Below are 11613 nucleotides of genomic sequence, written 5' to 3'. Positions count from 1 at the left end.
ATTTTAACTTTTCAAGAGGAGGGGGGAATACTTCCACCAGGCAACGCCGATTAACGGGTCTTGCTAGTATAATAATAAATACGAGCTCTGCATTAATCAAACTATCATATTTAAGCGTATTTTACGACCAGGCAATGCTGGGCGGTCTGCTAGTATATATATAAAGCCTGACGAATCCTATAGTTGGATGAAACGCAGAATATTCAGTGTAGCTTAATCGCCATATATATTTTATAAATTACTAATATATATATATATATATATATATATATATATATATATATATATATATATATATATATATATATATATATATATATATATATAGGAAATTTATTACTGTGAGTCCAGAATGAGTTTACAAATTGTTTCAACTAGAGGAAAATCCTCAAAGAGAGGAAAAATCCAACTAGCATCATCAGAATACATAGATGGACTAAGTTATAAAGTCAAATAAAAATGGAAAGATCGTAGATAAAGGGGAGTTAGAAAAGAAGGGGGAGTGGTGGGGAGAGGACGTTGGAGTTTAAAGTAGTAGGAGTGTATTAAAAAGAGAGGGGTTTATAATTAAATATTAATTATGTGTAAATTCTTATATACGTGTTTTTTAACGGTTTAAACTTAAAAGACGCTACTTTTGTTGATAACGGCATAAGTAACAGTTAATTTAAAGGATCACCATGGCAACAGGTTGGAGAGTTAATGTTAGTGAAGGAACGGGTTGAAAATGGGGTTTAAAGTAATTTAGCCGGGCGGGGAGAGATTGAAAGATATTTATTGTTTATAAAATGGAAAGAAAAAGAAAAGGAAAAATAAGTTAATGAATTATACTTTACAGGTTTATTTTGATAGTGTAATGATATATATAATTAACTATAATATATATATAAATAAATTAGCCGGGCAGGTAGAAATTATACGTTACAGGTTTATTTTAGTGAAATAAAATAAAATAGGTGAAAGCTTAAGTAAGTAACTTAAATAATAGAAAAAAAACATTTTTAATAAGTAACACACAAATATAAGCACACGCATAAATATGTACAGCAAATGCACATACGTAAATGGGGGAAAGCACATGCGTGATCACACACATATATATATATATATATATATATATATATATATATATATATATATACATATATACACAAACATACATATACAAACACATATATATATATATGTACACATACACAGATACGTAAAAATACACGCATATATACATATATAAACATATATGCAAATACACATACATCAAGATGCAAACACTTACACATACATATATATATACATATACATATACATACATATATATACATATAGATATAAATTAGCTGGGAGGGGGGGAATTGAAAAATATTTTATAAATAATTTTTAAATTTTCAGGCGTTGTAGTTGAAGGAAAGAGAGAAAGAGAAAAATATAAATTAATGAATTATAAGTTACAAGTTTATTTTACTAATATAGAAATAGGTAAGAATATCAGTAAGTTAACCAAATAATAAAATTCATAAAATTATTAGGGAGATATTTATAATAAGTGAATAAAACACATACACACAGAAAAACACACACAAATATACATGTAGAAGATACGTAACCAAATACAAATATATATAAAAAAACACATACATATACACACATGTAGAAGATACGCACAAACACAAATACATATATATACATACATATATATATATGTATACATATATATATATATATATAAATTAGCTGGGCAGGGAGAGATTGAAAAAATTAATTTTTTGTTTTTAATTTATTATTTATAGTTTTTTGAATTGTCGGGCGTTAAGTTGAAAGAAAGAAATGAGAAATAGAAGGGTAAATAGGTGAATTATACGTTATAGGTTTATTTAATAAAGTAAAAAAACTAAGGATATCAGTAAGTTAATTAAATAATAAAAATTAATATAATTATTAATAAAATGTAGATAGTAAGTAGATAACAAAAACACACAAATACATACACATGAGTACACATGTAAAAAATACACACATCAATGGGGGAGGAGCATGTGCTTGAGTATATGTACAAACACAAATACGAAAAATATGTAAATAAGCTTCGTGTTAAAAAATATGATAATTATTATTGAAAGAATTAGTAAGAGGTAAATATAAGAGAAAAGCGTATTATATATGTTATATGTAGATGGTAAATTAAATAATTAATTAAAATAGAAGGTAAGTAAATGATTAGTTGTTAACAAGTAGATAATAGACCGAGAGGCAAGTCGAAGGATACCAATTGTGATAAGTACGTAATTGAAATAATAGAAATCGAGACCTAATTATGGAAATAGCCAATAAGAGACTATGGGGCGAGAACCTTTAAATAATGACATAAGGAGTGATTAAGGCAAAGGGGGGGGGTACAAAAATGAGTTTGGTAAAGAGAGATGTAGCTAAAAAATGGTGGGATAAATAGGTGGGGGTTCTGTGGAGGGGTTCTTTTAAAATGAATGGGGGACTATATAGTTTAGGTTGTAAATAGGGTGTGTGTAATTCGTTAGTGTTAGATTTTAGGGGTGGGTTATAGTTATTATTAGAAGGGTGAGAAGTTGCTTAAGAGGTGGGATTTATAATGTTTACAATTAAGTGAGGTTTCAGTTTTTTTATTTAGAAGTTTATCTCTATCTCTAAAATTAGTAATCAGTAATTTTTCAGTTAAGCATAAATAACATGGGGAGTTTAGTGATTTACAGGTACTAGCTCTATTAAGAATTTCCCAGCTAATAATTGGGGTGAGGTTGTTTCGGGTAAGTAGTAGATAGTGGTTAGTTAATGAAGTACTATTTGGGTGGTTGGGGTTATTTAGGGAGCATTTATGCACTCTAAATCTGTCTTTGAACGTGGTGCTTGAGAGGCCAATGTAAAATTTTTTGTTTTGTGGGTCTTCAGCAGGGGCAATAGTTGCTTTGTAAACCACATTTGTTGAGAGACAATTTTGCTGGAGCGGGCATTGGGGTTTGTTAAGGCAGTTACAGTTATTTTGACCATTGTTATTATAGTTGTGGTTATTTAGTATTTTATTGTTGTGTTTTTTAATTTTATTTTCTAGATTATTTGTGCAACTGTAGCTAAGCTTAATAGTGTTCTTATTAAAATATATATATATATATTAAAATATATATATATATAAAATATTCATCAAATGCGCTTGAAAGCCAAATCACAACGTAATATTAGGAAAATAAACAAATATTTTACTTGTTTGAAATTTATAACATAAATATATTTCGAAGGTAGCCTTCATCTTCAGTGTGTTCTTTGTTTTTTTTCTTTTTCTCCTTTCTTGCCATGTTGTAAATTTGGAGGAGTGTATAGAGCCGTGCGTTGTATCTGGCGGTTGTATTTTGAATTGTTTGAATTGTGCACAGGTAACACGGGAATAACGTCAAAGAATGAGAGTTCAATATAGAAACGTTGTTTTAATTTGAATAAAATAAAATGCGCATCAAACAATTCAAAATACAACTGCTAGATACAACGCGTGGCTCTATACAGACTCCTCTCTCCAAATTAACAACATGGCAAGAAAGAAGAAAAAGAAAAAAAAAAGAAAACAACACACTGAAGATGGAGTCTACCTCTGAAATATATTTGTGATAAATTTCAAACAAGTAAAATATTTGTTTATTTTCCTAATATTACGTTGTGATTTGGTTTCAAGCGTATTTGATGCGTATTTTATTTTATTCAAATTAAAACAACGTTTCTATATTGAACTCTCATTCTTTGATATATATATATATATATATGTATATGATTTTATTTTGTGTGGTACAAAATCTATAAATTAATACGATAGCGTGTGTTATTTTCTGTTGCACCCTTGCATCCAGATCGTTTAATCATCTAGCTGAATCCACTGTGAAAAATTTCCCCCACTCTATATCTGTGCCTAAATCAAAACGCGGATTTCATGAACAAAGCTTCTTTCTTAGAACTGCACGCCTATGGAACTCTGTTCCGTCTGCCTGCTTCCCACCGGCCTACAACTTGGATGTCTTCAAGTCAAGTCCAATGTTAACAAATTCCTAATGAACCGCCCCCTTAAGTAAACACTTCATCAAATCTCCACACTAACGTAATGTACTTGCAATAACCCTTATCCCTGAGTGGCTTCCGGGCCTTGATAAGTGGTGATCATTGTGTAAAAAAAAAAAAAAAAAAAAAAATGTATTTATATTTCTTGCCATAAATAATTTTACCAAGAATTCTTCTTAAGTTTTGGTTTCGATTATAGCTGATGGCACTTAATTCATCTATTTTTTTTTAATAAATAATTTTATCAAGAATTCTTCATAAGTTTTGGTTTCGCTTATGGCTGAAGGATATATATATATACAGTGATGATCATATTTATTGGCACGGTAAAATAAAAGTTAAATTTTGTCTAATAAATTCTAAAAAAGGGATTAAATTAAAGAAAATAACAAAGTATATTATGTATTTTTAACTGGCCTTTCCGATGCAGCAATCGGATTTTAGAAAAAATAAATAACAAAGGAACAACAAACATAATTGTAAAAAACGCTTGTTCAAAATTATTGGCACGGCTTTGTTTTTCTTTTAGTATCAGTATAATATCAATCAATTTCCGGTTTACGTGCTTTCTGAACTTTTTTATAGCCATATTATGCTTGTTTAACGCTAATTCAGTGAATAATTTTTTTCAGATAATTTTTAGATAGCGATTTATTTAAACTATTATAAGTGACTAAATTATAATTTTCAATCGCCATGGTTAAAACTAAGGAACACAGCGAAGACGTCAGGAAGCTTGTTGTAGCATGCCATACCAATGGGGAGGGCTATGATAAGATTTCAAAGAAGCTAAACCTTCCCAAATCCACTGTTAGAGCCATAATAAATAAGTTCAAATCGCAAGGCCACGTTATGAGTTTAGAGGGTAGAGGGAGAAAAAGGATTCTTTCCCCAAGAGATGAACGGAAAATTGTTCGACAAGTAAAACAAAACCCAAGGATCTCTGTTGGGGAGATTGTTGATGAACAGAGCACCTCTGGAGTGAATGTATCTCGACATACAGTTGGTAGAGTTTTGAAGAGAGCTGGTTTAAAAGCATGTCGTCCGAGAAAGACTCCCTTATTGAAGCCTATGCACCTGAAAGCAAGGCTAGCCTTTGCAAAACGTCATATTGATAAAGATGTTGCATTCTGGAAACGTGTTCTATGGACTGACGAAACGAAAATAGAGTTATTTGGCCATAATAAAGTGTCTTATATTTACAGAAAATCTGGCGAAGCTTTCCTGCCTAAGAACACCATACCCACAGTGAAGCACGGTGGAGGCAGTTTGATGTTTTGGGGATCCTTTGCTGCCTCTGGACCAGGGCGACTTGTTAAGGTCACAGGTAGCATAAAAAAGGAAGATTATGTTAAAATATTGGATGAAAACCTGAAAGACTCTGCTAAAGAGCTCTCACTTGGTCGTCGTTGGTGGTTCATGCAAGATAATGACCCAAAGCATTCGGCTAAACTGACTAAGAAATGGCTTGAGGACAATCATATTAATGTTTTGGAGTGGCCATCACAAAGCCCAGACCTTAATCCAATTGAAAATTTATGGAGAACATTAAAATTGAGGGTAATGCAAAGGAAGCCTAAGAATCTTATTCAATTGGAGGATTATTGTCAGGAAGAGTGGGCTAAAATTACTACTGAAGAGTGCAACAACTTGGTTGTAAACTATGAAAAGCGACTGAGGAAGGTAATCAAGGCCAAAGGCTATACAATTGATTATTAAATAAATCGTGCCAATAATTTTGAACAAGGGTTTTTTGCAATTATGTTTGTTGTTCCTTTGTTATTTATTTTTTCTAAAATCCGATTGCTGCATTGGAAAGGCCAGTTAAAAATACATAATATACTTTGTTATTTTCTTTAATTTAATCCCTTTTTTAGAATTTATTAGACAAAATTTAACTTTTATTTTACCGTGCCAATAAATATGATCATCACTGTATATATATTTTTTTATAAGTTTTTATTTCGGTTTCGATTCAAGCTAATGCACCCAAGTCATATGGATATATTTTTTTATTTTTAAAATCGCAAATTTATAACATATAAAAATCGATAGAACATTAACTCTATAATAATATATACGAAATATGCAAGAATTAAATTATTTTACTTTACAACCGGCCTTTGCCAGGCATTCGTGCTAGCTTAGATTAATACTTTTGCAGTATACAAACAACAATATCAGAGCGACTTCATTTACACTGAACGTCTACAGAATGCCAACATCAATATATTACATATGAATGAGTCCCCTGTGGAATTTCCACAGGTCCCACTAGTTTTTATTAGTGTTTTAAAGAGAATAAATGGAGTGATACTGAATCAGGAATATTATTAAATAGAAAAGGGTGAAAAAAAAGAAAAAAAAAAGAAGCGTTTTCAATGTTTAATAGTCAAAAGACTATTTGATTAAAAATGAGAAACCTTTAGGTACCTTTCAAGTGAGGATTTCCATTTCTGGTACCTAGAGGGTTATTGTTCGTAGATATACTAGCAGGCCACCCGGCATTGCCAGATCATAAAATAAGCATAAATATTATATTTTAATTCATACAGAAACTGAGACATGTGCATGCGAGTATTATATTTTTTTCTAAACAGTTCACTTTTTATCAGTACAAAAAAAAAAAAAAAATAATAATAATACTTGAACTGAGATTAAAACCAAAACCTAAAGACAGTGAGCCAAGTTCGATAACCATTAGGCATGATTGACACGATGTTTGAAAAGTGTTTTCTAACCTATTTATTCTTAACATAAGGAATCTGTCATGTGAACGATTCATGCATGCACAGTCGTGAAACAGTTGAAAAACAGATAAAAATCTGATGACTCCCCCCCCCCCCTGTACCAAATTTTTCAATTTTTACCCCTTAGCAGCTCTTTTTTCCAGATGAAAACCAATTAAAAAGTTTTCCACATGTCTAAATACCCTATATACAAAGTCTGCAGATAAAAAAATCCTTGAGTATATAGGTTGAGAATTCTCCTCACACACACACGCACATTCTCACTTGAGAGAGAAAGAGAGATAGTGTTTCTACAAAGCTTCTTAGTGGCATGTGTATGACGGCTTTAAGAAAGTGATTTCTAAACTAATATATCTCTGGCCAGGTCTTTATTTCAAGTTCATTTTTATCGCTTTCTTTCGCTTTTTCCCTGTGAAATAATCCTGCTACCTCAACTGTTTTACATCCACTAACCCAAAACCTCTCATCCATTTTTTCAATGTGGCCATACCATCAAAGTCTCCTTTTCTGCACACATCTGATATTGTTCAGATTTATTCTTGAGATAAAATCTAAACTTGTCTTTAATACTCATATTACACATCAACCATATCATTCTCATATCATTTCTCTCCATGCAACACATGTCTTCAACCCTCACTGGCCAGGTTTCACTTTCATACATCACACTGTGTACACAAATAAACTTTCCCCTTGGTTTAGATGGTAATGCTTTGTTGGTTAATAAGCAGTGGTTAGCAGAATTTTTTTTGTTTTTTTAAAACTTCATCTACTTTTGCAATCACACTAACACCTGCTTCATCCTGTGTTCCAAAAAGCATCACCAACGTAACACAAAACTTCTGAACAATCTCTATGTTCACCGTTCAAACAAATTTTCATTCAAATGAATTCTCATCTGTCTCCATTCTTGTACACTTGTTTCACTATCCTTTATCTTAACCGGACATCAAATTCAACTGCACTTTTCATCTGCCAATGCTTAAAAGTACAAAAAAAAAATTATTTTGTCATTTCACTCCAAACAATGCAGAGAGCTACTTAATTGTGAACGGCTATTATTTGGAGACCAGATTAGCATCCTCAACTGTTCTATATCTACTAACGTAAGATTTGTCATTCAATTTTTCAATCCGACCAAACCAACAACGTCTACTTTTCTGCACGTCTCCTGATACTGTCCAGATTTAATCTACTGAAGTCAAATCTTTAAGATACGCATTTCACGTACGTCATATCATTTCTCTCCATGCAACACATGTCTTCAACCCTCACTGGCCAGGTTTCACTTCTATAAAGCACCATGTGTAATTCTCTTGGTCAACAATGGTCATATTCTGCTGGTTAATAATGACCTTGTTCCATCCACTCATATCTCTTGTAATCACACAAGTGCACTGTCCATTTTGCTCCGATTAAATCACCAAGCTAACAAAATGGTGACATTCTGAAGGAAAAACCTATATTTTCTTTTGATTTTTTTTTTGTTGTTAACAGAAGAATTCCATTGAAAAGAACAGTTGTAAAATTTAAATTGATTTATTATTCCAGGATTTTACAAGAATTTCAAGTTAAATAAACATTTTTGATTGGAGGAGAGAAAAATTAGGTCATTTTCGTTTTCATTCAAACTTGTTGAAAAATAAAAAAAAAATAAAAATGATAAAAATAAATTTAGCAAACAAAATTTAATGAAAATTCAATTAAATATTTTATTTTCCTTTTTAAAAGAATTTTTTTTTTTAAACAGGAGTCATTGCAACCATCCACCATAATAGATTTTTTTTTTCTGAAAAATTTTTAAAATTAAAATCTCTTGAAATGAAGAATGCATTTTTAGAAGAAAAAATTTTTTATTTTCATCTTAAATTTTAATTTGTTCTTGTCATTCTTCGGACAATCATAAAATTTAATTTTTTTTTTTAAATAATGGGGGCTATACTGGACAAGAACCATTTTTTGTTATCAAAATGCAGAAACTCCAAGCGAGTTAATATTGGCGCATGGAATCAATAAATTGTCCAATTTAATCAAACTAAGTCAATGGTGGTTTGATTGGAAGGAATTATCAAAAGTTATAAAAGGACAAAAGAATTGTGGTTTTTGTTTTTCAGGTTTTGATTATTTAAAAAAAAAAATTTTGATTATTTAAAAAAAAATTAGGGTTGCAAGAAAAATAATTATGCAAATTGGAACGATAAAAAGATGAAGATGCTGATGGATTTTGTGTCGAAAGATGGAAAGAATGAAAACCACACACAAAAAATTGTCACCAACTCATCTGGCAACGTCGTATGGAGAGATTGTTTAGTTCTCACTGCAAAAACATGGACACCAGGGTCGGAAAATGGGATTGAAAAGTCACTGCCCCATGAGGAGAAGTAATCTGATCTACAAAAAGTGCCTGGGCAGCTTCATCAGCATTCCCCAATGAGGGCACCTGAAACGATTAGCAATAAACTAACCCCTTCTCAAAGAGAGAAGGCAAAGCCTGTTCGAGGAGGGTGGACCTCCTAGAACAGCACAAAGCTAAACTCTCACCGCAAAATCAACAGCGACCCGATCATTACAGGAATGGTCATCTGTTTATTGGGGGGGGGGGGATAAAGGTCTCCAGCCGAACAGAGAGATACTTATATATTTGAACGCTTATTTACAGCACGAGAAGAAGGGGAGATAATCATTTTGAGTTCAAATATTTTTAATTTTGTAAAAATTTTGAATGAAGTGTCTTCAAATATGAATCAAATTTGGTTAAAACAAATTGCAACAAAACTATGGAAAGCTGGCAGGCTGTTCCAGGGAGCAGAAAAATGGACAGAGAATTCTGCCTTTCTTCTGTTGAGAAAAACAACAACGGTGGCAGATATTTTGTGGATCCCAGAGACAGCAACTTGACGACGGGGTGAAAAACTCCTTGAAAAGTAGATTTAAATTCCTGTTGATTATGTTGCATGCTAGAATCATGTTTCCTTGCGTCCTCTGCTGCTCAAGTGAAAACAGATTTAGGCAAGCATGGAGAGTCTCGTCAATTTTTGTAGGCAATTATCCCCCCCCCCTCCCCAAAAATATTTCAATGAATTAAAGAAAAAAAATAAGCTGACTTTAGTGGTCATATGAAATGTAACGCTTAATTTGTGAAAAAAAAAAAAAAAAAAAAAAAAAAAAAAAAACTATATCGAAATTTAACTTCTGTATGCAATGTAACATACTGGGTTTTACAATTGCATATAGAAATCTGTAATAGAACTTATTAACTTTCATGCAGTGTGGCAGGTTGTAATGTATCAAGTCTACTGGAAAACAAGCCGAATGATCACTCATTGCAATTTTGTGGTTGTTAAACTGCAAAAGGCACTAATTGCTCACACGACTGTATGTCGTTAAATTAGAGCTTTGATTTTAGAATCGGTTGAAGGAATAAAAGGAAATAAGGCTTGCCTTGTTCTGTTTTTGACTTCCTCATTGGTTATGTGGTCTTTGGAAGCGATGCCAAGCAGTCTTCTGAAGCATCTCATTTATGAAGCCTGAATCCTCTTTAATTCTGCTGAAAGGTTCCATGTTTCACAAGCACCCAAGAAAACTGAGTGGAAAAGGGGACGCATAAATCTTATCTTTGAGCTGAGCTTGATTGCTTTGCTCAACTTAGTGCGTTTGGTGTGAAAGAAAAGCTGAAAAATAATTTGCAACGATCAAAGTGTAGTAGTTGTTCTTTGATCAACAAAGCAGAAAATCTTCTAGACTGAGGCAATTTACATTTTTGTTCTAATCCACGGTGTTGATTATTTGGTGGCAGCTGATTTTCTGCACACTAAGTTGTGTCTAACTCTGCCGTTGTGGGGGAGGCAAGTACATAAGGAGACGTTTCCATTAAAATCTGAATCGCGTTTTAAAACGTTGCAATTCTGTTACTGCAGACATGCACTTGTACATCAATGACGGTAACTCACGTATCCAAGTTCCGTTAAGATCTGAGGAAACGTGATGGAAACAAAAACCCGGCATATTTATAGTCACAAGTAAAACTTCTCTACAATTATTTTGAAAGAAAAAAAATCTTAGAGTAGATTTATTGATTATTGATTATTGATGTGGGGAAATAAATGTTGGTGTTTGCTAATATAGGGAGAATTCTGGACAAAAAACAAAAACTTATTTTTCACGTATCCACATGACAATATATAATGAATAAATTTACAATAAGACAAGTTTTTTTTTTGTATGTAATTGTGGAGGAGTTTTGCTTTTGAGTTTTGCTTTTTTTATGTCGGCAGAGCTGGGAGCCATTTTTGTTTTCATAGTACTTCGTTGGATTTGTAAGAGCCGGCAAATTATCGTGAACACAAAGGAATAGAACGAAGTTCCAAATATGCTAACCCCATTAATCTATAGCGCAATGGATAGAAGTACTAAGTATAAGCAGTTCTAAATGACAGTCTCCTGGAGGTTGAAAGTCCAATCCTCTTTACAAGTTATATTGAGAATATTAATAATTACATAAGCCTTCTTTCTCGTCATAGCTGATGGAACGAAAACAATCCATCATGTGGATTAAATAAACGATTCTATAAGACGCATCTGAAAAGGTTATGCCACCCAAAACTTTGTGAAAAGTTTGAATAATGCTAATAAAACCACATTCATCAGATAAATCAGACAAGAAATATTCATAAGCCTAACAGCCTCGTCATATGAAGGCGATATTTGCGTTGATATTGAGGAGTAGCACTCATTGGACAAATGCTTAATCTCTTGTAATATTTTCATCGAGTGTGTTGCGTCATTGTTTGACAAA

The sequence above is a fragment of the Euprymna scolopes genome, chromosome 20 (assembly GCF_053919585.1).
Source record: "Euprymna scolopes isolate OS-2025 chromosome 20, ASM5391958v1, whole genome shotgun sequence".
Lineage (NCBI taxonomy): Eukaryota > Metazoa > Mollusca > Cephalopoda > Sepiida > Sepiolidae > Euprymna > Euprymna scolopes.
The sequence above is the reverse complement of the archived record's forward strand: the minus strand, read 5'-3'. Positions refer to the sequence as shown.